The sequence below is a fragment of the Lissotriton vulgaris genome, chromosome 3_1 (genome assembly GCF_964263255.1).
Source record: "Lissotriton vulgaris chromosome 3_1, aLisVul1.2, whole genome shotgun sequence".
In the NCBI taxonomy this organism is placed as follows: Eukaryota; Metazoa; Chordata; class Amphibia; order Caudata; family Salamandridae; genus Lissotriton; species Lissotriton vulgaris.
Window position 1 is genome coordinate 1,315,816,425 of NC_141689.1, and position 11,908 is coordinate 1,315,828,332.

General features: G+C 44.0%; 1 long non-coding RNA gene across 1 annotated transcript; it reads left to right on the forward strand.

Moving 5' to 3' along the window:
- Nucleotides 1-9: 9 nt before the first annotated feature.
- LOC147727825 (uncharacterized) lies at nucleotides 10-11,231 on the forward strand. Its single transcript, XR_015309346.1, has 3 exons — nucleotides 10-139; nucleotides 8,263-8,465; nucleotides 8,946-11,231. It is a non-coding gene; the product is annotated as an uncharacterized LOC147727825 (long non-coding RNA).
- The last annotated feature ends 677 nt before the right edge of the window (nucleotides 11,232-11,908 follow it).

An 11,908-nucleotide genomic window follows, 5' to 3' on the forward strand; every position in this document is an offset into this window, starting at 1 on the left:
GCCGGAAGTGACGTCATTGTCCTGCGGCAAGAACGAAGACTGCAGTGAGTGCAATGGCCATTAAAGGGACAGGTGGATTGGCATCGGTCTCTTTATTTTTCCAACTCCACTTCCTTCATCGATTCCAGCGTATACTCAGGTAAGTGCTGCAGCTGTTAAAAAAGAGCAGCATCGATTTTCCGCTCTCGGTCCAGGCTTACGTCCCAGACCAGCTTCTTCATTTTTCGGAAAGCACGAGTTTTCATTAAGGGGGCAAATTCAGACGCAGCTCCCTGCATGTGTGTGCTTCGTACGTGTTATAATTAATGCCTGCATTGCAATGTGTGTGTATTAAGTGTGTTTGATGTTTGTCTGTATCAGCCTGCCTGCTTGTTTAATATGCACCTTTTGTGTTTGAGCATGTGTATTTTTCTGTATGTGTGACGTAGTGCGTGCCTGTGCAAGTTGTTGAAAATTGCAAAAAGCCTAAAAAATGTGTTTTACAGCAAGTTCTTCGCCGTAAGGAAAAATAAATTATTGCCCGTATATTGTAGGTCCCATGTTGGTTCCAAGTGCACCTGCGTGTATTCAAGATTCTCGACCAAATGGAACAGTTTTAGATCTACTGAAAAGTTGTCAATAAAAGAAGGCTAAACACATTTATTTATGTGAATATTGTATATTGTTGAGCATTACTTGTGTCCTTGCAACTTTTAGTGAGCTTTCATTACTAAATGAATGTGTGCTCTATTGTTGAATCCTGGTCACGTTCCCCAAGCTGTGTAGTGTGCAGAGCAGCACATCTTCTAAAACACTGGCAGTTTTCCTGGATGCGTTTCAAAGCATAAGGATAAATGCTTCAAATAACTTAGCCGTTGTAATGCTGGTTCCTTATTTTGTTTGCTATTTGTGTAATTGAAAGGCCTGGTTGCCTGTGGCGATTGAGGTTTACGCCCTATTTAGGAAACGTAGTCCGACGCATTCCAACATCTTGCAATATCTACTTTCGCAAAACAGGCTATCATTCTGGTTTTGTTCCATGTGCATGCAATGTTTTTAACTCTTTTGTATATATTATTTAGATAGGGCCAATTACGTATTCCCTGTTTGCGCTAATTTACCTTGACCGCTAAGACCTCTGTAAAAATGAAGCAGTTCTTGTTACATCTGCCTCTATCTTGATTGAAAAAGCTTTATTCGAGTTATAGACTCATAAAAGCACAAACATACATTTTAAAATACATACATTTTAAAATACATTATAGTTAAAATTCATATTTCATACATAAAAATACATTTTGAGCAGTTGTGCAAGCTTTAACAAGAAGGATGATAAGAATTACTATAAAATTTCAATTCATATTGGGAGATGAAGCCCTCCGCCTAATGGACCATGCCCACCCCAAGTACTTTGCTGTTCCCAGCACAATGGGCATGTCGGTGGAGGTACAAATGATTCTCAACACCACTAGATACCCCAAGGTTTCTACAAACTGGAGCCAACCATGCTCTCCTTGGGTTTGCATAGGCCTCACACAAAAATAAGAAGTGGGCTATGCTTTCGTTAGGAGCACCACACACCGGACAGCATGAGGTGTTCGAACTCCTCCACCTACCCGTCAATGACCTCAGGGGGAGGGAACCTGACCTTAGCTGGAAAAATAACTTCCTGTCTATCTGGACAGTAATACTGTCCCAGTATTGTTCTAATACAGGTCTCGTTTTAATTTCCAGAAATCTACCCCCCATTGTTTCGGATTGTGTACTCCTCCAGAGCCTTTCTTCTACGTGATCCCAATAGATGGCCTTGATGGTATTTTTGCTTGGGAATACTTCCCCGGAGGGATTTTCCCAAAGGTTAGGGAGACCAAGCTCACCAAGGATAACCCTGAGTGTCTTCAACCATGATATTTTATGAAAAGTATCTGATTTAATTAAGGCTAAAAACCCATCAGCCTAGTGTCGGATCTCTGGGGTTGTCCAAAGCCGTCTCCAATAAAGGATAGGCCTTAATCGAGCACGGTCACTAACCGATCTCCTCCCTAGATCAAGGCCAAGCGGATTAATGGCGCGCTCTGGGGGAGACCCGTAATTCCCCTCAGAAACCTATTCTCTGATATTTGTAGAGTAGGGAACCTCTCAAAACCCCATACTTCTGCCCCATACAGGGCTGACCCTAAAGCTTTGGCATCATAAACGATGAGGACCGGTTTTATAGGCCTAGTTTTTGATTTAGCTTGCTCTACCCGAAGCGCCCCTGCAATCTGCTGGTGTCTAAGTACCGCCTTTTCTATATGGCGGGACCAACCTGGCTTGCTCGATCTCTACCCCAAGATAGGTAAAAACATTTACTACCTCGAGCTCGATGTTATTCAGAGATACCCTTGGTTGAGGTCGGCACCTTTGGGAGAAAACCATCAGCTTAGTTTTACCAGCATCAACTTCAAGGCCATGCTCCCTACAAAAAGTGTCAAATATATTTAGGGCACGCTGCAGTCCAGCTGGGGTTTTGGACACAATTAGGGTGTCGTCAGCGAACATCAGGATCGGGACCCTGATGCCCGCTAGCGAAGGTGCATCCACGCTTGCGTCCAACATCCTATCCACAATACCATTGATGAATAGGGAGAAGAGCAGGGGTGCCATTGCACATCCCTGCCGTACACCCCGCTCGACAGGAAAGTTAACAGTAGATTCCCCGTTCCTCCCCCATTGGACTTTTGCAAAGTTACACTCGTGGAGTCGCATTATCAGGGTGAGCAACTCGAGTGGGACCCCTATCCCTTTCAAAACTGCCCAGAGCTTGCTCCTTGGAACCAGGTCGAAGGCAGCCCTCAAGTCTACAAAAGCGACATATAGGCTGCCCTCGCCAAGGAGTACCGTCCCCCACCGCAACATGGTAAATCGAAATATTTGATCTACCGTGCTGGTCGCCTGTCTAAAGCCTGCCTGGTAAGGGGAAAGAGCATTGTTCTCTTCTACCCAGTCCATAAGTTTATTAACCACCATCTTCCCCACCACTTTTTGGACAGTGGCAATCAAACTTATCGGCCTGTAATTGGCCGGGAGTGACCGATCACCTTTCTTATAGATGGGTATGATTATTGCCCCCTTCCATATTTCTGGGATTACAGCCCCTTTAGCTAAGGCGTTTCCCAGTAGGGTCACATACCTAGCCCACCGTACCTTATCATTCTTAAATATATCAGAGGGTATCCCATCTAAACCCGGTGCCTTTCCCCCTTGTAAAGAGGAGATTACCAATTCTACTTCTTTGTTTGGAAACAAGTTTTCCTTGCAAAATACAACTGGAATTGGTTCTATAACCACAATCTCCCTGTTCTCTGCGTACTGGGGTTTGAAATACTCAATCCAGGATGCCTCGTCGACATTATTATCTGGGTTGTTAGGGGTACCACCTTGGCCCCACTTCACAGTTTTCCAGAAAAGTCTGGAATCCCTTGCCCCGGAGGCTTCCAGCAACTCTTCCCAATATTCTTCATCCCACTTTTTCTTAGCCTGGCGAATACTAACATTGTAGTGTTTCCTGGCTACACTAATCAAGACCCTGTCCCTACTTCTGATTGCCCTACCCAGTTCCAATCTAGCTAACCTGCACTGCTTATTAAACCACCTAGCCATTTTGAGTGGGGCTTTTCTATTTGCATTAGTCAATCTCATAAAATGTGGTTTTAAAAGGGAAAAGAACTTATCATGTATGGCTGTCGTTGAAGCGGACCCAGGTATTACGGGATTTACTATCTCCATGGCGGCAATTGCAGTATCCACCTCGGAACTTATATAGTTCATGGACGCTACATTTGCCAGCACATTTGGCCATTTGACTCTACGCATATCATTGGCCATAACAGGTAATACTTCACTACGCGATTGTAGCTTGTCCGGCGTGGCCGTCCACCAAGTGTGGGTGACACAAAGGGGATTATGATCGCTTTCCAATCTACCCTTTATTTCCATATCGCCTATCCGATACCATAAATTAAGGCTACAAATGACATAGTCTATTCTACTTTTACTATGACCATTGTCAAATGTACAGTTGCCTCCCTGGTCGCTCTTTGTCCTTCCATTAAGGGCCCTCAATCCATATTCCAAACATAGTGCATTTAATAGCAGTATGTCTTTTGTCCACCGTTTGACTGGTGCAAGATTTAGATTCGGGACACCCCATTGGACGTCTTCCTCTTGCCCTATCGGATTTTCCGTATTCTCCAACGGTTCAAAGGTCCTATTGAGATCGCCAGCCACAACCACTCAATTTCCCAGGGACTGTGATTCAAGGAAGGTAGATAGGGCCTCTAGGGTGGGAGAATTCCCGGTATTGGTACCCCTAGCATAAATGTTATATATATCTATCACACCCCCCTTATCTGATGACATTCTTATCAATTGGATATCCTTGCAACCCAGGTCAAGCACTTTTATTTTAACTTGTAGACTTTGCTTGATCCAAACTGTTAAACCTCCCATGGGTCGACCCCTAGGGCCTCTGCTCGCTGGAATATAAAAGTTTAAATAGCCTGGGAGGAAGATCGGATCGCAAGCCCATGTCTCCTGAAATAGACACACTTCAAACCCGTTGACAAAGTCTATCCAATTTTGGGACAATAGTCTAGTACCTAGCCCCACGATATTCCACGAAAAAAGCCTCCCCGGGCTAGTGCCATTACAAGTTCCCGCATCGAGGACTGGCATAGGCGGAAGGTTGGCCAGACTCTCACAATTACCTTCCTCGTCTACAACAATATCCACACAGTTAACATCAGTTCCCTGGATAACAGCAGTATTTAATATGGACCTTATTTCACCCCCAAAACTTTCCATGCACACCCTGCTGTCCCCCCTCCAATTCTCATTCTTCCCGTCAATAGTCACTTCATTTGGACTTACTATTACGTCCATAATTGATGCCACAAAATTCTCGGATATATCCTCCCTAGCCATGTTGCCCCCAGTTTCCAAGAAATCGCCCGATTTTCGTCAACATCCCCACCTCAAATTTTTCTTCCCATCATGAGTTATAAACTTGATCATAACAAAAATTTGGTCGTGGAAAAGGAACATTAAAAGGGATGGTCTCTGCCTGTGGAGGAAAGCTGAATCTCCCTAGCTCGTTATTCCCACCAAGATGGGCGCCAACTGGTCTTGGATAGAAAAAGGTGAGAACTACAATACCAATCCCACCACTGCTAGTGCTCCAGCCTAGCCTCGTGATCAATCCTACCACCCTTGGATCTTGAAAGTTGATTATAATACATTCTCTCCCCAGATTTTTCGGGGTACATCCTATCCAGTTAACCCTTCTTACCCCGATAATCAAACCATCCACTTCCCCGGGCAGTGGTCTATTAACCCTTAACCAGTGCATAACCTTATTTTTTAACATCTGGAAGGTTTCTCTTTGACCTACCAATAGAGATGGAACATTGGTAAGAATAGCCACATAGGGATAAGAATCCTGGGTAAGATTTATTGGGGGTATCCTAGTTGGAGGTTTTGTCACACAGGGTGTAGGTCGGCTTTGTTCTGGAACAACAGGGCGTGGAAGGAGAGCATTATTTGACACCAAGGAAGCATTATTTTTCCTAAAGCTATCGTTACCACCAGTTACAGAACCACCCCTGTTTTGAACTTGTGGAACATGGGACTTATTTGTTTCAACACTATTTTTGCAGGAATTTCTATCATCACTAACCGAAGGACCCTGGCAAGCTATCAGGGTACTTGGTAGAGGTTGGATAACATTACTAGCAGGGGTGACATTTTTTGGGCATTCCTTACTACCTTTAACCACCGTACTAGGGGGCTTGGTTTTCCCGCAATTGCTTTTGCTTGGGATAGCTGGCGATTCGGTAGTAGTCTTACTGCTTTGTCCCTTCCCCCGTAGGCCAGTTGCAATACTAGCCACGGGAGGATGTAGTTCAACTGAGGGGGCACCTCCATCTCGCTCAGCTGATTGCTGGTGATTCCTATTCTCGCCCGTTTTAAGACAGGACTTGATTAGTGATTTTGTTGAAAAGAAATTATCTAGACTAGCCTGCTCCTAGCTGGTCAGCTAGCTTTTTAAGTCTGTCTTCAAAGGGGTTCAGGAGGGACCGTATTAATTTTTCCAACTCCAAGAACAGTTGCGGGTTAGATGGTAGTGTCCCAGGGGATGCTATTACTATGGGATCTGAGCCTGATGGTAGTGGTGTCCCAGGGGATGCTATTACTATGGGATCTGAGCCTGATGGAACAGCTTCTCCCTCGCCCATAGGTGGCCCACTGGGATTACTCCCAGTAGTATCACGAGGTCGTGTACATGTTCCTAATTTCCTGTATTGTTTTGGAGCATGACATTTCTTTGGGACTACACTCCTTTTCCTTTTGGAACAGGGTTTGGGTTTTTCAACATGTATTAAAACACTGGGTTGAGCTATAGGCTGCTGCCCAGTGAATGGATTAATAAGAACACTAGGAGGGGTTGCAGGCAAAGTAGAGGTTACTATTTCCAAAGGAAAAGTAGCCAATGGCTCAATTGTTGGGGGAGAGAGGTGTGGGATTTCCTGTGCAACAGGCAGCGTGATGGATGATAAAGGCGTGACCAATGATGGAAAACTTTGGGTTGGACGTTTATCAACAGAGGTTTTTAGAAGCTCAATGGACAACCTGCGTCCCGCACGTCTTTCTGCCAGGGTAATTTCCCTATCCATATCCTGAGGCAGCCGTTTAAAATAGGTATCTAGGGGGCCCATGATAGCAGCCCCTGTCTCATTCAAAGAGGATAGCAAGGTAGGAGTGTTTGTAGAACAAGCCATATTAGCGACCCTCTTACCACCTCAATAAATAAAAGCAGGTTAAGTCACTAACACTTCCAACAAAGAAGAATACCAGTTCAGTATATGTCAGTGGGGTGGCCCAGCCCGGCCTCCTTCGGCCACAGACGGTCCCGCCCTTGTTCCGGGCTTCTCCCGCTGAGGGAGTGGTCGGCTTTAAACTCAGTTACAGCTAGCTAATAGGTTGAAGGACAGGGGGGTGTGGCCAGCGGGGAGAGCAGCCCAGGTGTGGTGAATGGGCGCGCAGGGGCTCCTGGACACTGGAGTCCCTGCCTGCGTGCTCGCAGCCCCGCCGACGCTCTCACCTGCCCGCGCCTCCTCTATAACACTCCCACACAGCCAGCCGCCTCTGACACACAAGGCGCTGCGGGACCCGCGAAGCGGGTCCGGTGAGGTTTTACACACTGTCAGCTGCGGCGGCCTCAGATGCAGGGATTCCTCTTAGGTAGGGACTGAAGTCCAAAGGTCAGCTCTGCTCGAAAGAAAGGTGCCTCTATCGATCCCAGCCATATATTATCCAGTTACAACCTGACCTACTGCTAAGGGCAGAGGGATCGAGCCCTGAGATAAATCACATTAATATCTCTTTCTCCTCCCCCCTCCCCCCGTCCCCCCCCCCCCTTCTAGCATTAAGGTGAAAGCACGCACAAGATGCAGTAACGCGTGCCTTCCCCATTGATTGAGATCTTATAAGAGGTTTCCCCATGCCCTCTTCTCATTTGAACTGCGGGTACTGCATGTGTCAACGAGGTATGGGATCCCTTTATGTTAAATTGCATCTCTTACCAAACTTCCAAACACCTCTGGCAAAACACTTATAAGGTCCCAGAGGGGAGACCTATTGGCTATGCCAATGCTTTTGCTTTATGTATTTGCCATTGTAATGCCTTTTGTTTAATTTATAAAGCCATTACATATTGCACAATTAACGTACAATACTACTAGCAAAGCTAATATCTTTAGCTTAATAAAAGGTGAAACCTATTGCATTTTTAACGCTTGTCCTTTCATGTTGGGGGTGCCGGTGGGCAGAGGGTAGCAGGCATCTGACTCTCTATGCATCTGTGGGGATAGGTAACTTGATTTCCCGTCACAAACCCCAGTGTGAAAGTTCACTTATTGATACACTTATTGATAGTTCTTCTATTTCTCTCATAATGCCTCTACTTTGCTATTACTATTTGTCCTGAGCAGCAAGACCTAAGCATACACTCTGGCTTTCCAAAAATAACGATGATTATTAGGTAATTTCCTCAATGGCCTTCAGTGCATGCCCAAACACTTTGTAGTCCAAAATCTAGGCGTATTAGATAGAAATTGCACCAGGTCAGTGTACTTTTTGGGGTGCTTTTCTCCAATTAAATCTGTTAATCAGTTTGATATGCTTTGTATTTTACCTCCTGAAACTTAAACCACACACAAACTAATTCCTGATTTTTATATCTAGCAGGACATAATCATGGCTTCATTCAACGTCCCTGTTTTTCACTTGCGATCATTCTGTGCGTGTTCGAAAAGATGGTGACTTCCTGCTTTTGGACAATCCCGGGGAAGTTATTTGTAAATGGCTGGTCGAAAATGTAGATGAAGCTGGTCGGCCAATCACCGAAGAGAGAGATTTTAAAGCTATGATTCTGTTCCAATCATCTGGTAAGCACAATAAGTAAACCTTTATAATAAGTTTGCAACTGCAGGATAACGGTACAAATTACCAACCTGTTTCAGTAAAAACCTACATTTGTGATTAATTAATCCAATAATGGACAGTAAAAATGAACATGCATGTCCCCACATATGCCTTGGATTGCTCTCCAGAGACAAATGTAACACTTATGAAAAGGACTGAAACGTTTAGCTTGTGGCACTACTATAAGGCAGCCATTTTTGGATAAACTTTTATTTAGGCAACTTTTTTCAGGAGGTTCAAGTTCAGGCTTACAATGTGTACTGTCTATTAAGGAAAACTTACTTACTTGGTTATGGATAGATTGTACATTTGTCCTTTATTATCAATACCTCTTTATTTATTATGGCTAGACCGTGAAGATATATTGCAAGTGGTCAATGTGTTCTTTTCTGTTTTAAAGTTTATATGTAAATATATATTTTTTTTCTCTTGCTTTTTTTTAGTGAAGAAACGGTGTCTAATGATGCAGGATATTTTTCAAGAGATAATTGCAAGCTATTCTGGCACAACAGAGGGTCTAAAACAGGTGTTACTTCAAAGGGCACTGGAGAAAAAGCATATGTTAATGGACTGTGGCAATCGGGGAAGCGCTGGTAGACTTAAGAGGGTGTTACGCGAACTACAAGAGGAAGAAATTGCAGAGAAAAGATGCAAGGACAAAAAAGCCAAGCTGAGTGGACTGGATTATATAAGAGTTGGTAACAAAGCTCATGCTGAAAGCACAACTTCTCAGCCTGGTGATGCAAGTTCGCGGATGAATTTGCAGAAACTTGAAAACCTGGCCCTTTTAGCAGGGATGGCTAGTGTCCTTTATCAAAAATCCACAACTAAAAATGACGCATCAGACCGTGAAAATGAACTTGTCTTGGAGTCCCCGCTTAAATCCAAATATTAAGGACAAATTCAAGCCTCCCTTTCACCACTTCATCCTAGAGTAATCAACACTCATTCTGAAAATATAATGGGGCCATTCTGATGTAACCAATAGCCATCCTGAAGCTGTCATAGGATCATACAGGAATAATCCACACTCATCCAGAAATTGTCATGGGATAATTCCAGAGTAATCCACTTGGTTATAGGATCATCCTGGAATAATTGACAGTCATCCTTAAATTAGCTAGAACCCATCCTGGAGTAATTCTCCCTCATCCTGAAGTTGTCAATTAGTATTCGTGGAGTTGTAAAAGGTAATCACTCCCTGCCAGTAGAAGTCACCAGAACACCAGCCTACTGTAGTTTTTGTGATGAGTCTAGGTTCGTCATCACATTTACATTTTTTGTCCTACAGGCATACTTCATGATGGCTTGGGATGACTTCCCCAGATAATTGCAGGAATAGCCTGACTGTAATCATCAGATGAGTCCAGAATGACTCCAGGATGATCTTCCTTTTTGACATGGGTACGATCACAACAAAAACCATAAACGGAGTTGAAAAGATAATCACTTTACTAAACACCCGTCTAATCTCACCCCTGCACTGACCAACCAGGCAACATAGGCGGGCGCTTCAGTGTACCACATACATATCCAAATAAATGCTGAAACAAAAGGGACCAGTACCACTATGGAACCTACTTACCACAGTAAAGAAGCAGCGAAACACTGCCTCTGGACATCGTTTCTGTTTCTACACCAGTCTATAACAAACGAAAAATGTTTTCATGCTGTCTGCCTCCAGTGCGTGATGCTTTTAATAAGGTTCGATCGGACGCTCCATGTAATGACAAATCCGCAGTCCAATATCGCCGAGACGTTAATCGCATTGGCTCGATGCAAACTCCCCCCACCTTATAAAGCCCCACATTCTGGGTTCAGAGGCTTTCAAAGGCAGACACCCACGCCGCAATCTTCCAACTAAATCACTTGAGCCAGAGCGGGCTCTCTCTAGTGAAACCAAGATTGACTGGCTAAAGCCACTAAGGATGTGGCCAGAGTCGGAAAATAGCACCCGCCGCTTACACACAAAATACCGCTAGGGCAACTATATACTTTAATTTATGCATTTTTTATAGTTGTGATGCCATCTCTTTGCTTGTTCTCCTTCCCCCTTTTGTCTCTGAGAATGCGATCCTCGGGGGGGAGCAGAGCGAAGCAGTCTCCCCTCCGCGGATTTTCGCCCGGGTGGACGGACCCGGAGCAATGACGCGTTAGGACAGGGTGTGCGCGTAGATTGCTGCGTAGGAGTTTAGTCAGGGGAGAGGCGCCATGGGAGTTTACAGGCATAGGAGGCGGGAGTTTTTAGGCGAGGCCCGCCCACCCACCCTCTGATGACAAGATGTTCAATAAAATGGTTTATGTTGTTAACAAGCTTTGTATGGAAAGACAGAGATGTTAGACATGCAATATGCCACTGTAGGTCAGGCAATTGATGTGTATCTTATTATCTGGGAGTGGCGGAATAGGGGGAGGTCAAGATCTAGAGCGGACTTGACCGTCCTTCATGAGAGAGGGTGGTGGGAGGTACAGGATGGGGGGGAAAAGGAAAGAAAAGATGGAAAAGTTAAAGATTTTGAAACATGGTGGGGAATTCAAGAAAAAGGAAGTTATATTGGTTTTGGAACAATACAGTTATAAACAAACAAGTGCAGAAATAAATGTTATGGTTTTGGTACAATATGCAAATTCAACGGTTCTGAAGATAAGTGTAAAATTACAACTGTTTGAAGGTTTACAGATATTTATAAATTGCCTGATCTAACGAATAAAAGTGGCCTTTTATGCTACCAGTGATGTTTGTCTCATTGCATTGGGTCTGGATTATTTCGGGCGATGCTAATTTATAGAAGTTTAATGTTGGTACAGATATCGCCTGCAAGTGTAAGCTCACTTAGTCTATTCATCCATCTATAACATGATGTTGTACTACACCATGTTTCATTCTGGGCTAGAATAAAGAATTACTAGGCTCCACGGAGCAAACTGAAAGCTAAATGTATTTTCTCGAGCCTGAGTTTAGCTGTACCATATTAAAAAACATACAATTTTTTTTAATTGATTTTATAGCCACATAATAAAACAATACAACATACAATTGTGGTGTCAATGTGAAAATACAATCAAAGGGTCTTCGTGGTGTGCAACACTAAAAGAATGAGTAATAAAATGTCAGAGAGGGAGGTGCGATGCCACCAGAGAGGCCTATTATATTTCCAGAGAGTAATTGCTTGGGGTGGATCTAGAGATACGCACCATCGGGGGAGTAGGTTGTACAGATTCTCCTAATTATAGCGTTACATCATCATAAAAAAAAGACAATATACTCATAACACAAATCAAACCTACTTAATAAAAGGGGGGAGGGAAAGGGGAGGACACAGTCGCATTTTTGCTCAAGCACGTCTATAGAACGAGAAGTGGTGGTTCAGTGGAAGGTCACTTTTTAACAAAATAGGGAGCGAAG